The 22613-nt window shown below is 36.6% G+C and overlaps 1 non-coding gene across 1 annotated transcript; it reads right to left on the bottom strand.

The window, feature by feature from the left end:
• Window positions 1-257: 257 nt before the first annotated feature.
• LOC125476257 lies at window positions 258-360 on the bottom strand. The gene has a single exon (XR_007257559.1). It is a non-coding gene; the product is annotated as a U6 spliceosomal RNA (small nuclear RNA).
• Between the last annotated feature and the right edge of the window lie 22253 nt (window positions 361-22613).

Genomic DNA, 22613 nt, shown 5'->3' with positions numbered 1-22613 from the left:
AATTTTGTTTTAAATAATTAATTAAGATTTGATTTAACATAGATTATTCATTCAATCCTTGTGGAGAACGACCTTACTAGAGCCATCTATATTACAATTACCTTGTACTCTTGCAAGTATTTAAAGTGTTTTTATCCCTACTTTTGCAGGTGGTAAAATCCCTACCAGCTAGCTAGCTAAATTACTCTTCTACTTTAATGTTCATATCGTTGTTGTTATAAATGTATCAATAAAACAATCTGTACCAGAAGCTAACAAGAATAATACTTATTTTCTCCATTTATGAGTGTCATCCTTGCACAAGAGCCACACTAATCTTCTCTGTAGCGTTTAAATTTTATCCGATGTCCCCAGAGAGACAGAAAACCATATGAGAGAATTATGCAGCTAAACGAAAACTTTATCTCACCCACACATGCATGCATGCCTGTACACATTGCATTTTTTGGGCGATGAAAACTTCGTTGCGCTAAATTAATAGGGCCAAGTTTGAGACGCAAAGGTTTGTGGGAAAAATATTTACAGTTCGTCATGCAAGGAAGTCTACACGACAAAATACAGGTAAGAAATGCGAAAGTTTCGGGAGAAAACTTTATCGTTGCGCAAACATTGAGGCAACGAAATGTTTGCATCGCAAAGATCTACAGGTGACGAAAACGTTTCGTCTAAAAAAACTTTACAGTACGAAATATGTTCGTGCATTAAACATTTGCACAACGAAATATTTTGTCACATGTTTGATTTCCGAAATTGTTTTTATTTTTTTATTTGCATTTTATGATGCGAAAAGTAGCAGAAGTTAAACTGACAATACTATGTTTGACGCTAAATAGCTATGTTCAGCGCTAAATTATTGTTGAGAAAACTTTACTTCCAACAGCCTAGCTATGTTCAACGCTAAATTAGCCAAATGAACAATTGCTAGATAAACGTACCCCAAATGGAGGGAGAAAATAGCAAAGGTTAAACTTAAAATACTATTAAAACTGATTTTTGCTTTTGCGTTCTCTTTCCTCTCTACCCTTCCTATCTACGATGCTCGCCTATCTGCCGGTTGCGCCTTCAATATGGCAGCAAAGATCTGAAGACTTCTTGGCCGACCACCTATTCAGTATTGATTTTCGCCCTCGAGATGAATAATTGACAGGAAAATGAAGGTTACTTTAGCAAATGTTGGGCATAGGTGGTGAGATTTGACGGAGAAAATAAGGGAGATGAGATTGGGCGGAGAAAAAAATGGGGAGGGGAGAGAGTAAAATAATTGCCTCTAGAGGGAGACTATGTTGAGAAAATTAGAGTATACAAAGTATTGGAGAGACAAAACAAGTAAATAAATTACTTGTATTACACTTACAAATTTTACAACACACAAACTCTCAAAGACACAATTTAGAAGTTATGACACTCTCTGACTTTTTAAAGACAAACTTTGGAACACTCACACTCACAAAAACCTTATACCTCACTCTCACACTTAGAATAGAACTCACTTCTTGGTTGTTTCAAATAGGGTGGATGTCTTCTCCTTTTATCGGCATGGATGAAACTTTGGAGAAGCATGGAAACACCATGCTAGAAATATCTAGCTAGTTCCACTAACTTCTTTTGCTAAAATTGTCTAGAATTTTTTCATGTTTAATCTGCATATATGAAAGAATCTTCTAACATTTATCTAGAGAACACAAAAAGATTTTTATGAGGGGCTGGGCTTAATTGGCTGGTGTTGGTCTTTAACACTCTCCTTCAACGCCAACTCATTCTTTTCACGATGTTCAGTTGTCGATGAAACATTTTGAACTTGCCAGTATTCAAACCTTTTGGGAACAAGTCCACAACTTGATCATTTGGCTTATTTTGGGCATCTCAATTTCTTCTTGTAGAACTTTCCATTTGATAAAATGGTAGTGTATCTCCACATGCTTAGTTCTCGCATGAAAAATTGGATAACCCATGAAACGAACAGCCAATTGATTGTCGTAGTATATATGACATTGAATAATCTCCTAGTTGTTGTAGATAATTCATTAATTGTGCCAGCCATAGAACCTCTTGAGCTTCCATTGCTGTTGCCCTATACTCTGCTTTTGTAGTTGACAAAGATTTCGTTGGTAGTCTCTTACTGCACCACGAAACTACTCTAGAACAAATTCTAAAGACATACCAGTGGTTGATCGTCTGGTGCCATGATCTCCTGCAAAATCTGTGTCATAATAGTCAACCATCTTACAACCTTCACCTCTTGTACTGTTATACAAGAGATCACATTCAGTTGTACTCTTTACATATCTCAATATTCGTCGAATTACTTCTAGATGAGGCTTCTTTGAATTTTGCATGTATCGACTCATCACACCAACTACGTAAGAATTTTCAGGTCAAGTAAGAGCCAAGTAGGTCAAACTACCTACCAATTGTAGATACATTGTTGCATCTTCTAAGCTTGTCTTCATGTGCGCACATCTTGGCATTGGATTCCTTATGTGTTAATATTGGCTTGCATTCAAGCGTCCTAAATTTCCATGACAAATATTTACATATTCCAGTTGACACGGAAATATCCCTTCTTATGTGTGATCGACCTCTAGCCCAAGTGTGTTTAAACTGATCAAGTTATTTCATTTAGAAGCCAACTAACAAATTCTCCTTTGTTCGATGAATTTCTATCATCATCACCAGTGATGATTAGGTCATCCACACCAATATGACAACTAGTTTTCCTCCATTAGCTTTGACAAATAAATTGGAATCTGCAAGTGCCACAGAATAATCACTTTTAGAGAGAAATTCTAGAATCTTACCGTACCATGCTCATGGTGCTTGTTTCAGACTGTAGAGTGATTTCCTTAGATTGCACATGTGTTCATGATGAGTCTTGGTCTCAAATCCTCTTGGTTGACTCATGTAGCATGGGAGCATACCAAAAAAGCAATTGACGTGGCAATCCATAATTGGTTATTCCTGGCAACCCAATTTTGAGTCATCAACAACAAAGGACAAGTCAGAATAACTGTCAAACGAGTGCTTGATCTAATAATGGATTAGGAAGGTTCATTATGTTCAACTATGCCTGAAAAGGAATTGACGTGATAACACGTAATTGGTTATTTGTGGAAACCCATTATTGAGTCATTGACAACAAAGGGCAAGTGAGAACATCCGTCAATGGAGCGTGTAACGGAATATCGGATTAGGAAAGATCCATTATTGATAAGGATGAGTCCAAGGAATAACTTAAGTAGTAGGGACGAGATTGCCAAGATGTCTTAATCTTGAGATACGTATAGTCTTAAATTATGGAAATGACTATTGAACATCCACAAACATTGGATTATATCGTATTCAGTAGTATGTCTCAAACTAGTATGCAGTTACATAGAATAGACATAAAGGTGCTCATCTTGAAGATCGATTTCACAGAACATTCATCAACTATAGAAATGTACGAATAGAAGATTACTTAGTTGCCAATCGTACCACACTTCTAAGTTATGAATGCAACTAGTTTTAGACCTGAGGCATCACTTTTATTTGGTGTTGATGAATGTGATCTTTGATCTAGCCTCGGAGCTCTCAAACAATAGCGAAGCCCTGTTGTGTAAGGTTCAGGATCATATGCATCAATATAGAGATACATGAATGCACAAAAAGGAATAGAGCAAATGCAGAAAGATTGGTCGTACCTTTACCATTGCGGGCCTAAATTAGATTAGTAAATAAAGGCAGTTCCCGCACTTCAAGCAATCTACGTGTCTCCTCATTTCAATGATTCTTTTGTCACCTTCAAGGTAATTATGAAGGTTGATATTTTAGGAGCCCCTTTATGATCTATCGACGAAAGTCTTTGGCCAAAACAACATACATGAGATTCATTATGGTGATCATATTCATGCATAAAGTTTAACAAATCATCCATGCTCTAAAGTATATGATCGGAAAAAGAAGATAAAGGAATTGAATTGCATTGTAATCATAACTAAGGTTCCAAATATTGTTGTATGAATTCAAACATATTCTGATTAATTTGGGCAGCCGAAAGCCATTTCTAGATGTTATTGTTCGGTTTATGGATAATCCTACTAAGTTGAGTTAGAATGGCTTTTTTGTTGTTGTTGTTGTCAAATGATAGATTTTGTTAAATTTAGATGTTAGATTAGCCACGAACTGGGTTCGAACCCACATCGTCGTGCCAACACATTTCCACCACTGTGATAAATGGCCAATTGTGAATTAGAGTGGTTTCTAATCATGTAAAATTACATTAATTTGATTAATTAAATTATCCACTGCCAACTTTAGTTTGAACCTACAAGGTTGTACAACAATAGAATGATATTGAAGGATAAAATTGGTGAAGGTTGAATTAAATATAAATAGTTTATTTTAAATAATTTTATTTTTTATTAATTGGTTGGGGCTTTTCTATTTATTGTTGGTTAATAAGCTAAAATAAAATACAGAAGCCTTGTTTGAAAGGAAAGACCAGATTAATTAAATAAAGGGATAGGATCAAGGGACACATATTTTTACAAATACTTTTACACTCTTTTTCAACCTTTTGATTACATGACATCCAATGGTTCTTATTTATTCATCAAATGACATGGATGCTTATGTGGATTTTAACTAATATTAAAGATAAAATAAAATTGAAAAAAAAACATAAAATCTAGAAAATTAACACTAAAATTAAAAAAATGGAATAACGTGTTCCCGTATTTTCATATGTACGAATTGGTTCAAAACATAAATTCAGGATATTGCGCAGGCCAAGCAATCAAGAACAAACTTTCATCCCTAAAACTATGTGCATCCTCCATTTTTATAGGCACACCAAGGTGCGCCGGAACGAATACAGAGAAACGGAAAACGAATGAGTGGTATATACCTTGACATTTTCGTGGTCTGGTAAAATGAATAGCCCTGGTGACTTGAGAAAAAAAAAAAAGAAAAGCAATATTTTAGAGAAAGATACAATTATTGGACTTGCAAGCACATTTACTGAAGTATAAACAAGGACTTATTAGCAATTAAAGCCTTAAAAAATATACAAACTGCCAACTTGGAGTTTCTTGAAGAAAAAAAATTGTAGCTTCAATGACCACAGAAAGCAAATTACCGTTCAAGCACTTACAAGTTTTAGACAATTATCCAATACTTTTAAATGGAAAAATAGTTGTGAATATGGTGGATGGTGGTGGTAAGATTTAATCTGACCCCCGCACTAGCAAATTAGCAATAGAAGCGAATGAGGGGGCGATAGAGTTGTTAGGGTTTATTTTTGATAAAATGAAAGAAGAGATTCCATTAAGCTTCCTTATCGGCAAAGAAGTTTCATGATTTTTTTATTAGGGTTCAAAGTCTGAATACAAGTCTTGATAAATTGGAATGGGAGAACCAATTTCAGTTAAATTATCTTCATTTTTTAATTTTAGTTTTAATTTTCCCAACAAAAAATAAGAACCATCTCAACCGAAAACCGAAAAACCTAAACCCTTAAACATAGGGGTGGGTTCAAAAAATTGAAAATCGAACCGGACTGAGGCCGAAAAAACTGATCCGAAAACTGTCAAACCGAACCGAACCGAATATGGCTAGTTCAGTTTTGGTTTTTGAGGTTCGGAAACTCGACATATATATATAATTATTTTTTATAATATTTTAATTATAAAAATCATAAAAATTTAAAAAATCTTTGAAATCTTGGAGGCATGAGGGTTCAAAACCATGCGCTCCAGGTTGAAAAGTTTCATTGAGACCAACTTGGCATCAAGTTTTGTTTCGTTATGATTGTATGACTAAACTATTTATAGAGATTTAAATCTATAGTCTTTTGTGGAATTAGAAATCAACAAAACCCTAGCCACTAGTAGTAGCAGCCATACCTTTTCTATTTTTCATTCTCCTCTTATCTCACTCGCCCCCTGCGCCTCGAGACTCCTTCCTTGTCCATGCCTCCAATTTCTCCATTCTTCTCCATTGTTCTCTCTCCGTTTCTTGATCTTCTCACTCCAGGGTAAGATCTCCAATCTCTTATTTATTTTGTCGATTTATGGGTTTTTTTAGAGTAAATTCCATGGAGGGAATCTGAAATTTTGGTGTAAATTTATGGGTTGTTGTTTTGTTTCGTATTGCAGATTTGTTTGATTTTTGTGTTGTGACAGTCTCACCCATTTCTTTCCCTTTCTTTTTTTCTATCCTGATATCATTATTTGCTTCTCCTCTTTCTTTGCCTCAGCTGCATCAAAGGCAGCAGCAGCACCACCACCACAACCAATTGCAGCAACTGCAACAGCACCACCTCAACTAGTTGTGGTGGTCTTGTCGCCTAACACTGCCAACAAGTATGCAGCGACCACCTTCATCTCTGCTTGATAGGCCTTTGGATCTGCGGAGTGCGAAGAGAAAGGGTAAATTTGTAGCCGAATGCAGAAAAAAAAATGCGCTTCAAGTGCCAAATATTAAAAAAAAATTTCATGAAAAAACCGAAACCGAACCATAAAAGACCGAAAAAAAATTGAACCGAACCGAATCAAACCACAATTTTGGTTCAAATTCGGTTTTGACAAAAAATCGAACCGTTTCAAACCAAACCCAGCCCTATTCAAACATATTCTAACTAATTTGGATAGCCGAAAGACATTGCTAGATGTTACTATTCGATTTGTGATGAATCTTACAACGTTGAATTAGAATGGTTACTAATTATGTAAAATTAGATTAATTAGATTAATTAAATTATTCATTGTCAGCTTTAGTTAGAACCTACAAGGTCACACTCAATAGAAAGATATTAAAGGATAAAATCGGTGAAGATTGAATTTAACATAAATGGTTTATATAAATAAATTTATTTTTTGGATAATTGGTTTGGGCTTTTCTATTTATTGTTGGTTAAACTAAGATAGAATAAGGAAGCACAATCTGAACGGAAAGACCAAATTAACTAAATAAATAAAATAAGGAGTGAATTGGGCTGAAGCTCAGTGGCAAATAGAAAGGTGTGGCAAGCCCAAGGAAGGATTCCTTAGTGCTAGCGGCACATATGAGAATTAAATTGTAATCCTACTTGCTTATGAAATTATTCTATATATAATGCTAGAGGTTCTTTGGACCAAGAGAGAATTTTACGTATTGTGAAATCAAATTTAGAGAGAAGAGAATTAGGTTTTCCAATTTAGAGAAAGACAAGACATGACACACCCGGACCGAGATCAGGGCATGCTGGCCGTCACGTGGAAGTGACATAACCATGTGCACAGTTCGGAAGCTAATAAAATAATAATAAAAGTACGAATAAATAAAAACCAGCTTTACACAAAGTAAGAACATACATGTGCAAGCGTAAGTGTGAAAAACAAAGTTCAGAGCACGAAGACCTAATGCAGTCCGGGAGAACAACACTACATAAACACACTCGAAAGTGGTCCTACACTGGTGATAATCTGTCAGATATGCCGGGAAAATCCTCTGGGGAGCCACCAAGATTGCTAGCCAACTAGAACCTGGAGGGGCGCAAAACAAAAGTGTGAGTGGGCAAAAACAAAGCTTTTCAAAAACCATTTAAAAAACAAGATTCTAACCACTCGCCGTAAAACCTGTATACTTCCCAGAAAACATAATATACATATATATATAAATCATGCTCGGAAATATGCCATGCCAAATGTCTCTAAATAGAATACAAGTGCTCAGGAATATCAAATCAATGCCACGTAAGCTGTTAGCCGGAGTCACCTAACGTGACCTGTACGGCTGAATCTAGAGCTCAAATCTCTATCTCACTAACTGTAACTGCACACGAGTCGGAACCACCTAGAGTGGTATGTACGACAGGACTGGGTGTAATATATATACGCTCAAGTGCTACGATCACGTGAAGGCTGGGCGAATAATCGCTGGTCACCTAAAAGTCGGAACCACCTAAAGTGGTCTGTACGACAGGACTGTGCACCTAACTTGGATCCAAGATGAGCGTGTGGTGCGGGAGGTGAACATCACGTGAAGGACTGTGCCCAACTCTGGGCAGGAGCACTAACACCGGGGGTGTAGGTTATGAGCTCTCTATATATCTCAAATCATTACTGAACATAACATAAATCATAACTCACCTGGCACTTACCTGTGCGTCCGCAGCAGCAACATATAAATATATATATAGGCTATTAACAATGCATAAACAAACGGCAAACATAATGCATGGCATAAAAACGTATAAACGTTTCAATTCATTTTCTGGGAAAAGCATAAATATATAGGTATATACGGAAAACCAAAAGCCCACTCACTGGTATGTAGAAGGGTCGTAACCCCCTTGCCTCGAGTGACCGCGCTCGTCCTCGGGATAGGTCTCACCTATATGCTAAACAACTATAAAAACGTTAATTTTTAAGCACATAACCAACCTTATGAAATAACTTCTCATACAATGCTCAAATGGGGTGTATGAATACACTAACGTGATCTACTCAACCTCAGGAACATCCCCATATTTTTAGAAAAATTTTCCACCGCCGCACGCGCCCCCACGCGCCGGCCAAGGCACGGCCACACATGCCGGCCACGCGAAGGCACGTGCCTGGCACACTGATGGCGTCAGGAATATTCCGTTAACTTAAACAGATTTCGTTAACGCCGTTAGGAATATTCTGTCCAAACTGATGGAATATTCCATCATCTTCTTCGGTGAAGCTCTGGCGCCGTCGCCGGCGCCGGAAAATCGGGGAAAAAATTCAAAACTTCGTATCTTCTTCGTTTTTCAACCAAATTTCACAAAATTGGTACCAAAATGAAGCTTACAACAAGAGGAACAAATCCATACCACTTTCAAGCACTAAAATCCACGGAATCTCACCGGGAAAACACCACCAACTCCGGCCAACCTTGTAACTCACGATCCCGACGTCCAAAACCTTCAAACGAACCACCCCGAGCCTCCTAAGGACCTTACCAAGCTTCCTACAAGCTTGAAATTCCCAAAAACACAAGAATTAACGTGTGCATGAACAGTGACCAAATCGGGGTATCTCGAGTTCCACGTGAAAACGAAGGTATCCTTACCTGAAATGGGTATGGTTGAACTCCTACGGACCTTATGAGCACGAATATGTAATTTGTTTCCTCGATCTGTGAAGATTTGGTGTGTTTTTGGGTGTGTCCGTACATAGAGGATAGGAAAGGGAGAGATAGAGGGCTCGGGACAGGGGTGTAGGGCAGGGGAAAAAGTGAGGGGGTGTGGGAGAGTGTGTGTGTGGTCCAAAACCTACCAACAAAATCCAAAAACAACCACACAACGAAATAACCACATTAGGGGCAAAAATGTCATTTCACCCCTACAATTCGAAAATTCGGAACGGGCTGTCACAACCTACTCACCTTAAAAGAATTTCATCCTAAAATTCAAAACAACCACACAAAACAAACCTCTAGCTATCAAAGAACAACCGAGGATACAAATCTCTCATCCGATCTTCAGTTTCCCACGTAGCTTCCTCCACGGAATGATTCCTCCACAAAACCTTCACCAAATTCACTGTCTTGTTCCTCAGGACCTTTTCCTTCCAATCTAGAATTGTCATTGGTTCCTCATCATAAGTCAAATCCGGATTGATTTCCAAGGGTTGAGGAGGTATCACATGAGACGGATCAGCAACATAGTGTCGAAGCATGGACACGTGAAAAACGTTATGTACTTTAGTCAACTCAGGAGGCAACTTCAACCTGTAAGCTACCTCACCAACTCGCTCGGTGATCATGTACGGTCCGATATGCCTGGGACTTAGCTTACCTTTCTTTCCAAACTGTACAACGCCTCTTCACGGTGAAAGCTTCAGAAATACCCAATCGCCAACCTCATACACTCTATCAGTAGCATGCCGATCTACTAAACTCTTTTGCCTATCCTGGGCCGCCTTCAGGTTAAACTTGATTACCTGAACATTTTGAGTAGTCTCCTCTACGATCTTCAGGCCCACCAAAACTCTTTCTCGGACCTCTGACTAACACAAGGGTGTGCGACAAGATCTACCATACAACGCCTCAAATGGTGCCATGTCGATACTCGAATGAAAGCTGTTGTTGTAGGCAAATTCCATTAAATCCAACCGCTTGTGCCAAGCATCACCAAACTGTAATACCGAAGTTCGCAACATATCCTCCAAAGTTTGAATGGTTCTCTCTGACTGTCCATCCGTCTGAGGATGATACGCCGTACTATATAGTAGTTTTGTACCCAAAGCTTCCTGAAATGCCACCCAAAATTTAGATGTAAATCTTGGATTACGATTCGAGACAATACTCACAGGGACACCATGGTACTTCACAATCTTCAAGATGAATAACTCCGCTAATCGACCCAAAGAATACTTCTCCCTCACTGGAATGAAATGTGCTGACTTAGTAAGTCGATCAACAATCACCCAAATGCTGTCAAAACCATTATGTGTACGCAGAAGCTTGTACAAAGTAGTGCGTTCTCCCCTTTTTTCTACTAACCCTAATAGCTAGTAAGCCTTATTTATACTACTAGAAAATAAAATCCTTTGTAGAAAAGGTCTTCTAAAAACTAGGAAACATAATAGAAGAAGATAACTAGGAAATACATTCCTATTATAACTTTGGGAAATCTGCCCAGCCATAAAGAACCGCACGTTTCTAGATCTTTAGGGCTCCAAAACAGGCCCAAAATGGCTAGTATTATAGCTTGAGATGTCCTGAACATAATTGCAGAAGGCCTCGAACCCAAAAGACATTATCTTGGACCCCAAAAAGCCCACATAAGCCCAAAACGTCACTTTGACAGCACTGCATGTTGCTCCTTTATTTCTCCACCATAAATTATCCACTTGGTAGAAAAACTTGAAACTTTGAAACAGCCAAGTTGAGAGACTCATGAACATCCTCCAACTAGAATCACTCCAAAATTCGTCCATTTGACAACTTTTTTGCTCTAAAGGACGTCGAATGTTCTACATAAGAAATATAAATCAAAGTATGAAAATTCTCACAAAATAACCAATAAATTAATACTATGAATATGGCAAAATATATAATATAATATCGACTCATCAGTGACCTAATCTCATGTGCCATAAATATACTACCTCGTTCTTCCTTGTCTTGTCTACGTATGTAGTTTTTGCTGACATTACATAGACTAACTCCAATCTCTGTCCCTTCATCGTTGGCTTTTTTGAGATCTTGAGGTGGCAATACACCTTCACATCTCGAGGACCGTACATGACATAGTAACCTGACAATGTCATTTGCACCACTGAGAGAAAATTCTTCTTCATGCCTGAAATATGGTAGACACCTTGTAGAGATACCTGGTTAGGACTATACTAGAACTGCATTATTGCCTTACCGACATGGGCTATCGGTAATTTTGTATTATTGACTATCACTGTCATGCGACTTCCCTTGTATTCAGAAAAATATTGCAACTTCTCCTTAATTATCACCCATCATTTGATTTGAACAGCATGTATCGAATCATTGTTGTAGTTAATCCATTCCGGCTTCACTACTTTTAGAGCTAATTCTTCTTCCTTCTCACCTTTTGACGAGACCCCTCCTATTTACTTAACCATAGATTCTTGATTAACAAGCAAATTTCAAACACAAGAAGTGTTGGTTGAGTCGGCCATCCTAGTACAATGAAAACAAAACCTAGATATTCGGCTCTCAACGATGGATAATTATTCTTTTTATCCTGGATTCGCAACAGTAGTATCTAATTTAGAAATTTCATGGCATATGGACTTTACTTTGTGGAAGTACTAAGCAATCATCACATCCCATTATGCCACTGACAACAACTTATTCTCGAAAGTTGTAGCCTATGTCGTTCGATTTTGAAAAGAGTGTGGCAAATGTGTCTTATGCTTCTTTCGTTGTTGTGGCTTTTCGTATGTGCTCCAACATATCCTCTTCAATTGTGGTCTTTAGGGCAAACATGACATTATCTGCTTTGATCTTCCACTTATGCAGAGTGCTATTAGTGTCTTCTTTCGTCTGACTAACTTTATTAGCGTGAACGACCTTCCAAAGATCTTGTCTTTGTAGATAAGACTCCATGCATGTTGCCCACGTGTTACACACACACACACACACACATACATACATATTTACATATATATATATATATATATTTTTTTTTCTGAGTTTCTTGATTCCTCAGACTACTTGAATATCACCCATCATGCCGGTAGAATTTCAATATGTTGAATAAGATTAGTTAACAATATTGTGAAGTACTGAACTTTTCACAATTCATGGAAGCTTCTCCATAGTGGATCCTTGATTGTACCGCTCTGATACCAATTGTCTACCACTTGTATTACACTCAGATATTACAACACACAAACTCTCAAAGACACAATTTTATAAACTTTTATAAACTATGACATTCTTTTACTCTCTCTATTTCACTCACACTCCTCACAAAAACCTTATATCTCACTCTCACACTTAGAGTAGAACTCGCTTCTTGGTTGATTCAAACAGAGTGGATGCCTTCTCCTTTTATACGCATGGATGGAACTTTGGAGAAACATGGAAACACCATGCTGGAAATATCTAGCTAATTTCACAAACATTCTTTGTAGAAGGCAGTGCTATCCACAAACATATTTTGACTTCTCACGCACCCCTCTCAATTTCAGCCGTCAGATTGAATGAATTAAAAAGATTAATGGCAAAAAATTAACAAATGTGTGTTGGAGGTAAAAATGGGTATGTGAATAACAATATCCCATAATTGTCTGGAAATTTTCCATATTTAAAATGCATATCATGATGATAGAATCTTCTGGCATTTATCTTGAGAACACCAAAAAAAAGTTTCATGATATGCTGGGTTTAATGCGCTTGTGTTGATCTTTAATAGATGAGAGAGAAAGTCTCAAAGGATCGGGCGGAGGAAAAAAAAAAGAGGAAGTTTTAACGAAAAGCTCACGGTACTGTTCATTTTAACGAAAAACCACATTTTTACACTAAAAAGTCAAACCTGGTACTATTCGCTTTACCCTTTATTTTGTCCTTATCGTTAAAACTCAAAGTTTTCAAGCCTTTTTCATTAGTTTTCCTAGAAAAAATGAAGATAAGAGAGTAAAAGATTATTATCATTATTATTATTTTAATGAAAAATAACTTCAATTAAAGGGACTAGCCCCTGAAGCATCTAGTTTGAGTACAATCGAACAAATACGATGATAAGCAGAGGGGGATGAGATCTATCCCACACATGCAAATCATTATAAGAAAAGCCATAATTAGTGACAATATCAGCGCTTCACGGAACACATGCTTCTAGGTAATTTCCTCAAAGTGAGCCGCCAAGTTTCCTTATGCCTTCGGTAATGGTCCTTAATCTCCCGGGCACGTTGAAAAAACCACGGATGGATTCAATCACTAATTTGGAGTCTCCCTCAACATTGACCCTTTTGAAGCCCTTGCTCCTAGCCATACATAGACCATCACGTAACGCAAGACACTCTGCAACAGAGATTGTATTGTCCCCCAGCCTACTAGCCCTCGCAATAATGGACTCCATTGGTATTTCGATTTCGGGAACTCTAGCTACTTGAAACGGTTATTGGACAACATTAGTATCCTAGAGTTTTTCTTCATCAATTTCTATTGAAGATTATAGTTGTTGGTCAGCAACGTTGTCATCGTTGTCATCATGATCTAGTTATAGCCCTCTTTCATCAATCTTCTAAACAACTTTCCGACCATGTCATCTAGATAGAATATTTGTTTCACAATTGTTGCCAAAATGTATGGGTCTTCATCATACCAAAGTCTGGTAGTGTTTACTGATAGTAGACCATTAACATTTTTTCAGTTATATGTGGGTTCATATCAAACCAAAGACACTTAAACAGGATCACTTGACACCTGTCTTCATAAAGCAATTGTACTACACTAGTTAGTTTGCCATAGAAATCAATGTTTTTACTGTCGCCCGCACCCGGGACAAGGACACCGCTATTTTGAGTAGACGGCTTGTCATCACATGCTGCCTCCAAGAACTTGATCCCGTTGACATGACAACCTGAGTACAATTTAGTGTGAAGCCATCCTCTTGTCAATTTATATCTTTGTAAGAGGGTGAATTCAATTCCTTCAATTTGTTCATCTGTTATAACATATACAAAAAGTTAAGTCGCTAGTGTAACAAAATTTAAAGACTTGCTTGTTGGCATGTAACAAAAAGTTAAATATGCTAAAAAACACATACAACTTACATGTTCGCAAAACCAACAAGGAAACAATTCACGATGCTTCTTGGCATATAAATGTGAAGGATGTTCCTGTTTCATCAACTGGTCATGCTCTTCAAGGTATGGCATAGCCTCGTCACAATTGTTGGGTATGAACCAATGCGCTACCTCCATGTCCTTTTTGATAAACGATTCGCCTTTCACTGAAGGGTCACACGATCTGGGCAAAAATAGACAGTTTCTCTTTTCTGACACCACCGTCATTATTGCGCAATGGACCAACCGTGTCATGCAAAAACCCTTTACGGGACGCATATAGTCCGTCGTGCAATTTTCTTGCACCAAATCAGGATTTTACCTCGTTTTTTTTTTCAAACATTGCGTGACAAATGTGTACTTTCGTCGCGCAAAACATTTTGTGCTACAGAAAGCTTCATCCCCAATGGCCCTTCACACAAAACATTATTGTGTGACACTTCTTTGCACTAGTAGAAAAAAACAGCTTGTGCGACGATATTTTGCGCGACGAAAAATACACTTCATCGCGCAAAATAGAAAAGAGAGGAGAAGAAAAAAAAAAAAAAGTTGTGTGACGAAGAGTTTTGTCGCACAAGAACACTTCGCGCGATGAATAATCATTGGCATCGCGGAAAGTGAGCAAGAAAACGCAAGGTAATTTTGTTTGGCACGAAAAACTTCGCGACAAAATGGAGACTTTGCGCGACCAAAAGTTCGTCGCACAAGTTCCTGTCAGTTTTGACCATTTACTACAGGTGAATCTGAGGAATTAATACCGCATTTAATACAGGTGTTTGTGTGACAAAGGTTTCGTCGCACAAAGGTCCTAACCTACCTATAAATATTCGTTTCTTCTGTCCCGATTCTTCACAATTCTATTATCCTTATTCTTCAAAATTATGTTCGTGCTAGGATGGTGGATAAGAACAAGGGTGAGAGTGTACGCGATGCCAACCTGTATGATTTAAGGGATCCTTTTGAGTTTGCGCATGCGATCGCTGTAGCCATGGGAATAATTGTCCCACTGCTGAGTGGCGTTCTTGGGAAGATGTGCCTGGGAATGTGAAGAAGGTTGTGATGGATGATGTATTAGTAAGTATATTATTCTTGATGGATTAATAATTAAGTTTGTGAAATTTTTAGTTATATGTTGAAATTAATTATTTGCATATATGTGTAACAGTGTAAGTATACTCTTGATGATGATACGAACGAACAATTGATGAAGTTGATGGATAATGCGTTGGAGGGAGGTTACAAACAATGGCGTTATGAAGTCTTGCGGAATGGACCAGGATCATCCAAATAGTAGTTTTAAATTTATATTTTGTATGACAATATTTAAATTTAAGTTGTTTTTTTATATGTTATGTATTCGGACTTAATTATGTTTCAATTATGTATTTGGACTTAATCAGGTTTCAATTCCTATTGGTTTTTTTATTGAAACCTAATGTAAGCACTCTATCCTCGGTTTATATGTGTTTACAATCTTCAATGAATATCGTACTTATGCTGAAAATAATTGTATGGATTAAGTACTTCATTATATATAGACTAAATATTTAACGCCTTAATTATTTATAGAATAATTATTCAGGTATTAATTATTTATATAATAATATTTCAGGTATTAATTATTTATCGAATAAATATTTAAATTATTTATTATTTTTAGAATAAATATATAAAGTATTAAATATAATACCTTAAATATTTATTCTAAAAATAATTAATATTTTATTCGTCGAGCAATATATTGAGCAGCGATACTTCATCGTGTAAGGAACCTTTGCGCAATGAATACATGTGATTGTCATGCAAAGCACGGTCATCATGCGTTCAAACCTTCCAATTAATTGCACATTCATTACGCATTTTGCGCGATGAACTTGAAATTTGCGCGACGAATATGTTCGTTGCGCAAAGGTGTCCTAGTGCTATACAAACACAGTAGAGCCCTAGTTTTCAAAAATTTTTTGTTTCAAAAAGAATGACCGATTCTGGAGAAGGTTCTGGCAAAAAAAAAAAAAACTTGTAGTGCGAATAGAGAGGTATCGACGAAAGCAAGTGTTGTACTTTGAAGGTAAAAATTTAGCTGAGGCGTACGCCGAATTTAAGTATGACATTAGGAATTTGGTGCAGAGGGATTGTTTTGCCGAGTTTGAGTCTTGGAAAAAGGTCTCTAAGGAGTTGAAGAAGTCCATGGTAGAAGAGTTATCGATAAATTTGTGGTAAATAATGAATAATTATTTTTGTTAAAACATAATATTTTTTAAATTACTAATTTTTTCTTATTGGCATTAATGTAAGTTCATTGGGATGTTGATGAAACCAATAAGAAGCAACAGATTTATGTGGATGGACTTTTCAAGCAGAGTTTTCGGCGGTGGAAGTTTAATGTGTTGTGGGTGGAGGATTGAAATTGATGATGGTTGTTTTTTTCTGTTTTTTAAATAAGATTTTGTGGACTTTATATTTAATTTAATGAATAAATATATGTTATGTGAATGAGTATTAATATTTGCATTAATTATAATTTCTATTTGGGATAGTAAATTAGTTTTGTTAATTAATTTAATGTTTAATTAGGTTTGAAAAAAAAATTTACAATACATACAAATGAATAACAAATATAGAAAAAAAATTAAAAAATATGCATTACGATACATTCATGTGTTGAAAAGAATAAATTGTAAAGTAAAGGACATAAAATAAAAAAAATGGTAAACTTGTGCGACGAATGCTTCTTTTTTTGTCGCGCAAATGACATTTGCGCGACAAATACCATATTTGTCACTCAATGGGTGTTTGTGTGACGAATGCTTCTTTTTTCGTCTCGCAAATGACATTTGCGCGACAAATACCATATTCGTCGCTCAATGGGTGTTTGGCTGACAAAGACTTTCTTCGTCGCACAAAATCATTCTTCCAAAAGAAAACTTTTTAATTTGGATTCGGCCATGTGCAAAAGCAAACTGCAAAAAAAATTGCAGATTATGCCTCTACACTCATCCCATCGATTTTGCTCAATCTGTCATTCGTCATTTTCATTTTCTCTCAATTTCATCATCTAATACTCCCTCCATCTTCTTCTCTAGGTATCTCAGTGTGACTGGTAAGCGTTTTTTTTCGTTACGGTAAAAATATTAATGTAAATTCATACTAACGCCATTAATTTCGTTGTCAATAGGGATATTGTGTGTGATTAGTGATTGGTGAAGAACAATTAAGAATGTATTTTCTTCGTTTTATTTTTTAAACATATAAAACTAATTAAATTATATTGAACTTAGTTTGTCATGTTTATTGTGTTGTGAAATGATATTTATATTATGTTGTTAAATTTGTACGTGATGTACAAATATGTGTTGTGATGTACGGAGTTAATTGAAATTAACTTCGTACTTATTTTTTATTTTTAGTAAAACTTAGTTTCCCGTTTGAGGATTAGTTGGATTTTGCACATGGATGCGAAAACATGACTGCGGTCCAATTAATTATTGAATTGTCCCATTATTTGGACAATTTGTGAATGCACAGTTCTGATGCGTAGTTTATGGTTGAAGGATTAGGTTTTCGATTGTGGAGATTTCGGTGTCATCTTTGTATGTTCTTCGGATTGTACACCTAAAGAACTATATTGAGATGTTGCCAGAATTCATCCATGTCGAAATCTAATCTGATGTAGCCGTAAATTACGTAACATGACTATGCATTCCCGAATGGGATAGTTCCCTTATCGAAGGCATAAGGTGACATTATCATTTTGTATGAGGTTGTTGTGATCATTGTATTGTTGTTGTGGTTCCAGGAATTATGGATAGGACGTGGATACAGAACCCGAATAGATGCGTGGACGAATACTTGGATGGAATCGAGGAATTTTATTGACTTTGCACATACACACAACCCGGGTGCAACTAGAATCCGGTGTCCTTGTATGAGGTGTAACAACAGGTTAAGGGAGACAATTGAAAATGTTCGATTTCATTTAGTAAGGAATGGAATGATTGAGACATATAATACTTGGAACCATTATGGAGAACAATTAGACAATACTTCGTCTTCAAACGCCACAAGAGTGGATAATGTTGAACCTATTGTGGATCCTAATGAACAAGTCATGGATATTATAAATGATGCTTTTCCATTTGCATCGACAAAGAGTTATACCCAAGGTGTGAGTGCTTTTCCGTTCTCACGGCCATTGTGGAACTAATGCATGGAAAAATAAAGTATCGTATGTTGAACCAGTGTTTCGATTACTTTTTGGGGGTTTTCAAGAGAATGCTTCCAAAGGACAATTTTTTGCTGAAATACCATAGAAACGCGCAAAAGGTGTAGAATGGTCTTGGATTGGGTTATGAAAAAAATTCATGCTTGCAAAAACAATTGTATTTTATTCTACAAAAAGAATAAAGCATTGGATAAATACCCTATATGCAATGAGTCGAGGTACAAAATGACATCTCAGAATAAAACGACTAAGATCCCACAAAAAATTATGCGTTATCTGCCTTTGAAACCTAGGCTACAATGATTGTATATGTCGACGTATACTGCCACAGACACAAGATGGCATAAGGAAAAACGGGTAGACGATGATGTGATGCGGCATCCTGTAGATGGGGAGACATGGAAAGAGTTTGATCGAACGTTCCCTGAGTTTGTTGTTGATTCTCGTAATGTTAGATTAGGACTTGCCACTGACAAATTTAATCCGTTTGGGGTTTTAAACCAACACCACAGTACTTGGCCGATTTTCGTATTTTCATATAATTTACCGCCATGGAAATGTATGAAAAAAGAATAAATGATGATGACTCCATAGATAACTGAGGATCTTGGTAGGTCAATCGATGTATACTTACGGCCGTTGGTGGATGAGCTAAAAGATTTATGGACACACGATGTGCGCACATACGATAAATGTATTGGCATGATGTTCACTTTGCGGGCTGCAATGATGTGGACTGTGAACGATTTCCCCGCATATGCAATGGTTTCCGGGTGGAGCACTAGGGGTTATATGGCATGCCCTGTATACAAGGAAGACGTAACATCTAGTTGGCATACCGGAAAAGTTTGTTACCTTGGTCATCAAAGATGGTTGCCTTGGGACCATGAGTGGTGAGAAAAGGATAAAGAGTTTGATGGGGAGAAAGAGCATCGCTTCAGACTGAGAGAATGGTTAGGTGGTCAGATTTTGGAACAGCTTAACCGTTTGGATTTTGCTCCTTTCGGGACCAATGTTAGTAAGACAAGACCTTCTACACATATGAACTAGACGCATAAGTTTATGTTTTTTGAGCTCCCGTATTGGTCCAAACTAAATTTAAGACACAACCTCGATGTTATGCATGTTGAGAAAAATGTATTTGACACATTGGTCGGCATAATTCTAGATATTGAAGGCAAGACAAAAGACACGATCAAAGCTCAGTCTTGATTTGGAACGAATGGGAATACGACAGGGTTTATGGATGAATAGGGACAATGATAAAGCCAGAAGGGATCTGGCATTTTTTTTTTCAATGAAACCAAATGACAAGAAGAATTTTTAAAGTTTTTATCATCTGTAAAGTTTCCCGATGGGTATGCTTTAAATATCGTGCATTGCGTGAACATTGACGGGGGTAAATTAGCTGCCCTAAAAAGTCATGACTGCCATGTGGTTCTGCAACGCCTACTTCATGTGGGTATTCGACATCTCTTGCCAGCTGATGTAGTGAAACCAATCATGTTGTTGTTTGGTTTTTTTTCGCAATTGACATCAAGGACGTTGCAAAAAACGGACATTAATCAGTTGCGCCATGACATTGTGCAAGTTCTATGCAAGTTTGAGATGATATTTCCTCTAACTTTCTTCACAAGTATGATACACGTGATGGTCCACCTACTAAAGGAGGCATTGCTTGCTGGACCAGTCAAATTTCGATGGATGTATCTAATAGAAAGGTATATATTCCTCGTCTTTTTTATTAATCAATATTAAATATATTACGATTAGTAATATGTGTATTGTATCATTTTCTTTTGGCAGGCTTCTTGGAGAGTTAAAGAAAAATGTATGAAACAAAGCGAAGCCCGAATGATCCATTATACAAGCTTGGGTGGCATATAAGGCCCTTACATTTTGTGGAATGTATTTAAATGATGTTGAGACAACTTTTAATCGTCCCCCTCGCAATAATGATGGGGGGTGTGAGAAAGGAGAAACTTTCAGTTTTTACCCAAATCACTCGACCATTCGGAGATCCGATTTGTGGCGTGTCGTTTTCCAAGAAGGACACGGAGGTAGCACAGTGGTTCGTACTCAACAATTGTGATGAGACACTGTCATGCCTAGACGAGCATGAAAATATGATGAAGCAGGCACATCCTTCACATTTGTTTGCCAAGAAACACCGTGAATTGTTTCCTCAATGGTTTGTCGAATATGTAAGCTTGAAGTGTTTTGTATTGGACATATATATTGTACCAATTAAGTTGCTCAAACTAAAAAATTTAAATGTTTGTCTAATATTAGGTGAATCAACTAAAAGCATCAAATTCCCCCGCGTATAGTGAAGAGTTAAATAATTTGGCGTTCGGACCAATTCGCATTGAATTGTACTTGGGTTGCAATGTCAACAGCGTCAAGTTTTTAGCGGGTGCGGGAGATGACAAGTTGTGTATGCAAAACAGTGGTGTTCATGTGCCCGGGCGAGGCGAAAGTACAGACATTGAATTCTATGGTAAACTAGCAAATGTCGTGCAATTGCTTTACAAAGACCGGTGCCAAGTGATCCTATTTAAGTGTCAATGGTTTGATACAAACCCAAATAGGCATGGAAGTGTGAAAAGAGATCATGGATTACTATCAGTGAACACTACCAAAACTTGGTACGATGACCACCCTTACATCTTAGCAACCATGGCAAAACAAATTTTGTATATAGATGACCCTAAAGCCGGGAAGGGTTGGAAAGTTGGTCAGACGATGGATCATAGGAACATGTATGCTATACCAGAACAAGATCGTACTGACGACGACATCGACAATGTTGCTGACTAACGTCTTCAATCTTTGATGGAAAGTGGTGTGGAAACACTTCAAGATACTAATCTTATCCAAGAACCATTTCAGATAAAAGGAGTATTTTCAATTGAAATACCAATTCATTCGATCACAATTGACCTCGGTAATATTCCACGATACGATGGTCCAGTGCACACAAATGACGATGGTGACGTACTTATCGATGATGAGGAATGGGACAATGAAAATGATGATAACGACGAAAGGGAAAGTTATTATTGTTTGGATGAAGATTAAGGCACTTTATTTGTTACTTTTTTTTGTAAAACACATGAAATGGTTGATGCATTAAATAGAGTAATGGAAAAAATGGTATGAATGATTCCTATTTTATATGTGAATTACTTTGTAAATAAATTTGGTATGTTTGTATTTTATAATAAATTGTAAACAAATAAAAAAAATTTTAAAAACCATTTTAAAACATAATTGTGTGACGCATAACAATTTTTGGTCGCACAAGCTAAGATTGGCAATTCCTGACACGACCCGATAACCCGACATGACAAGCAAAATATTAATTTAATAGTTTTATAACCCTAAAAGAAATTACTATAATAATTATATATATTAATTTAACAATTTTATACCCCTAAAAACTATAAAAATTATATATATATATATATATATATATTAAATTAAATTTAAAAAATTGGTGACCGTTGGACTGGCTTAAATATACATACCATTCAACTTCTTAAGTGTTATACATACAAAATAAATAAATTTAAATCTACAAAACTAATTTTAACGATCCAACCATCAAACTTGTTTGTATATGGTTTGAGATCGTATACGCCAAAAATCGTAAAAAACAAACATTCAGAGATCAAGTAATAGTACTGATGGCTACTAAGTAAGCACACAAATTAAAACCCTCTTGTGACAATTGTAGTATATAAATAAGTAGGGATCGTTCTTAACCGGGGATTAGGAGGGATTGCAAAATCACTTGGAAACTGACTCAAAAACGTAAAATAAAGTTTGAAACACTAAACTAGACTCAAAGAATGCAAAACTAACAATAAAAACACTCAAACAAATCAAAAGACTCAAAGAATACAAAACACTTATAAACACAACTTAAGACACTTTTTAACTAAATTAGACACTAAGGTAAAGGGGATTGAGATTTTGACGAAAATAAATTAAATGCACAAATTGTAATTCAAAGGCAGAATTTAAATATGAATGTGATGAAATATGGAATGAATGCTAGCTAGAAGGTTCTTCTCCACACATGTTACACTTGCATACAATTTGATTTTCAGTTGGTCTTTCGATAA

Source organism: the organism of the source record quoted next, unplaced genomic scaffold (assembly GCF_019419815.1).
Source record: "Pyrus x bretschneideri cultivar Hongxiangsu unplaced genomic scaffold, Pyrus_bretschneideri_v1 Contig18, whole genome shotgun sequence".
In the NCBI taxonomy this organism is placed as follows: Eukaryota; Viridiplantae; Streptophyta; class Magnoliopsida; order Rosales; family Rosaceae; genus Pyrus; species Pyrus x bretschneideri.
The sequence above is the reverse complement of the archived record's forward strand: the minus strand, read 5'-3'. Positions and strand labels throughout refer to the sequence as shown.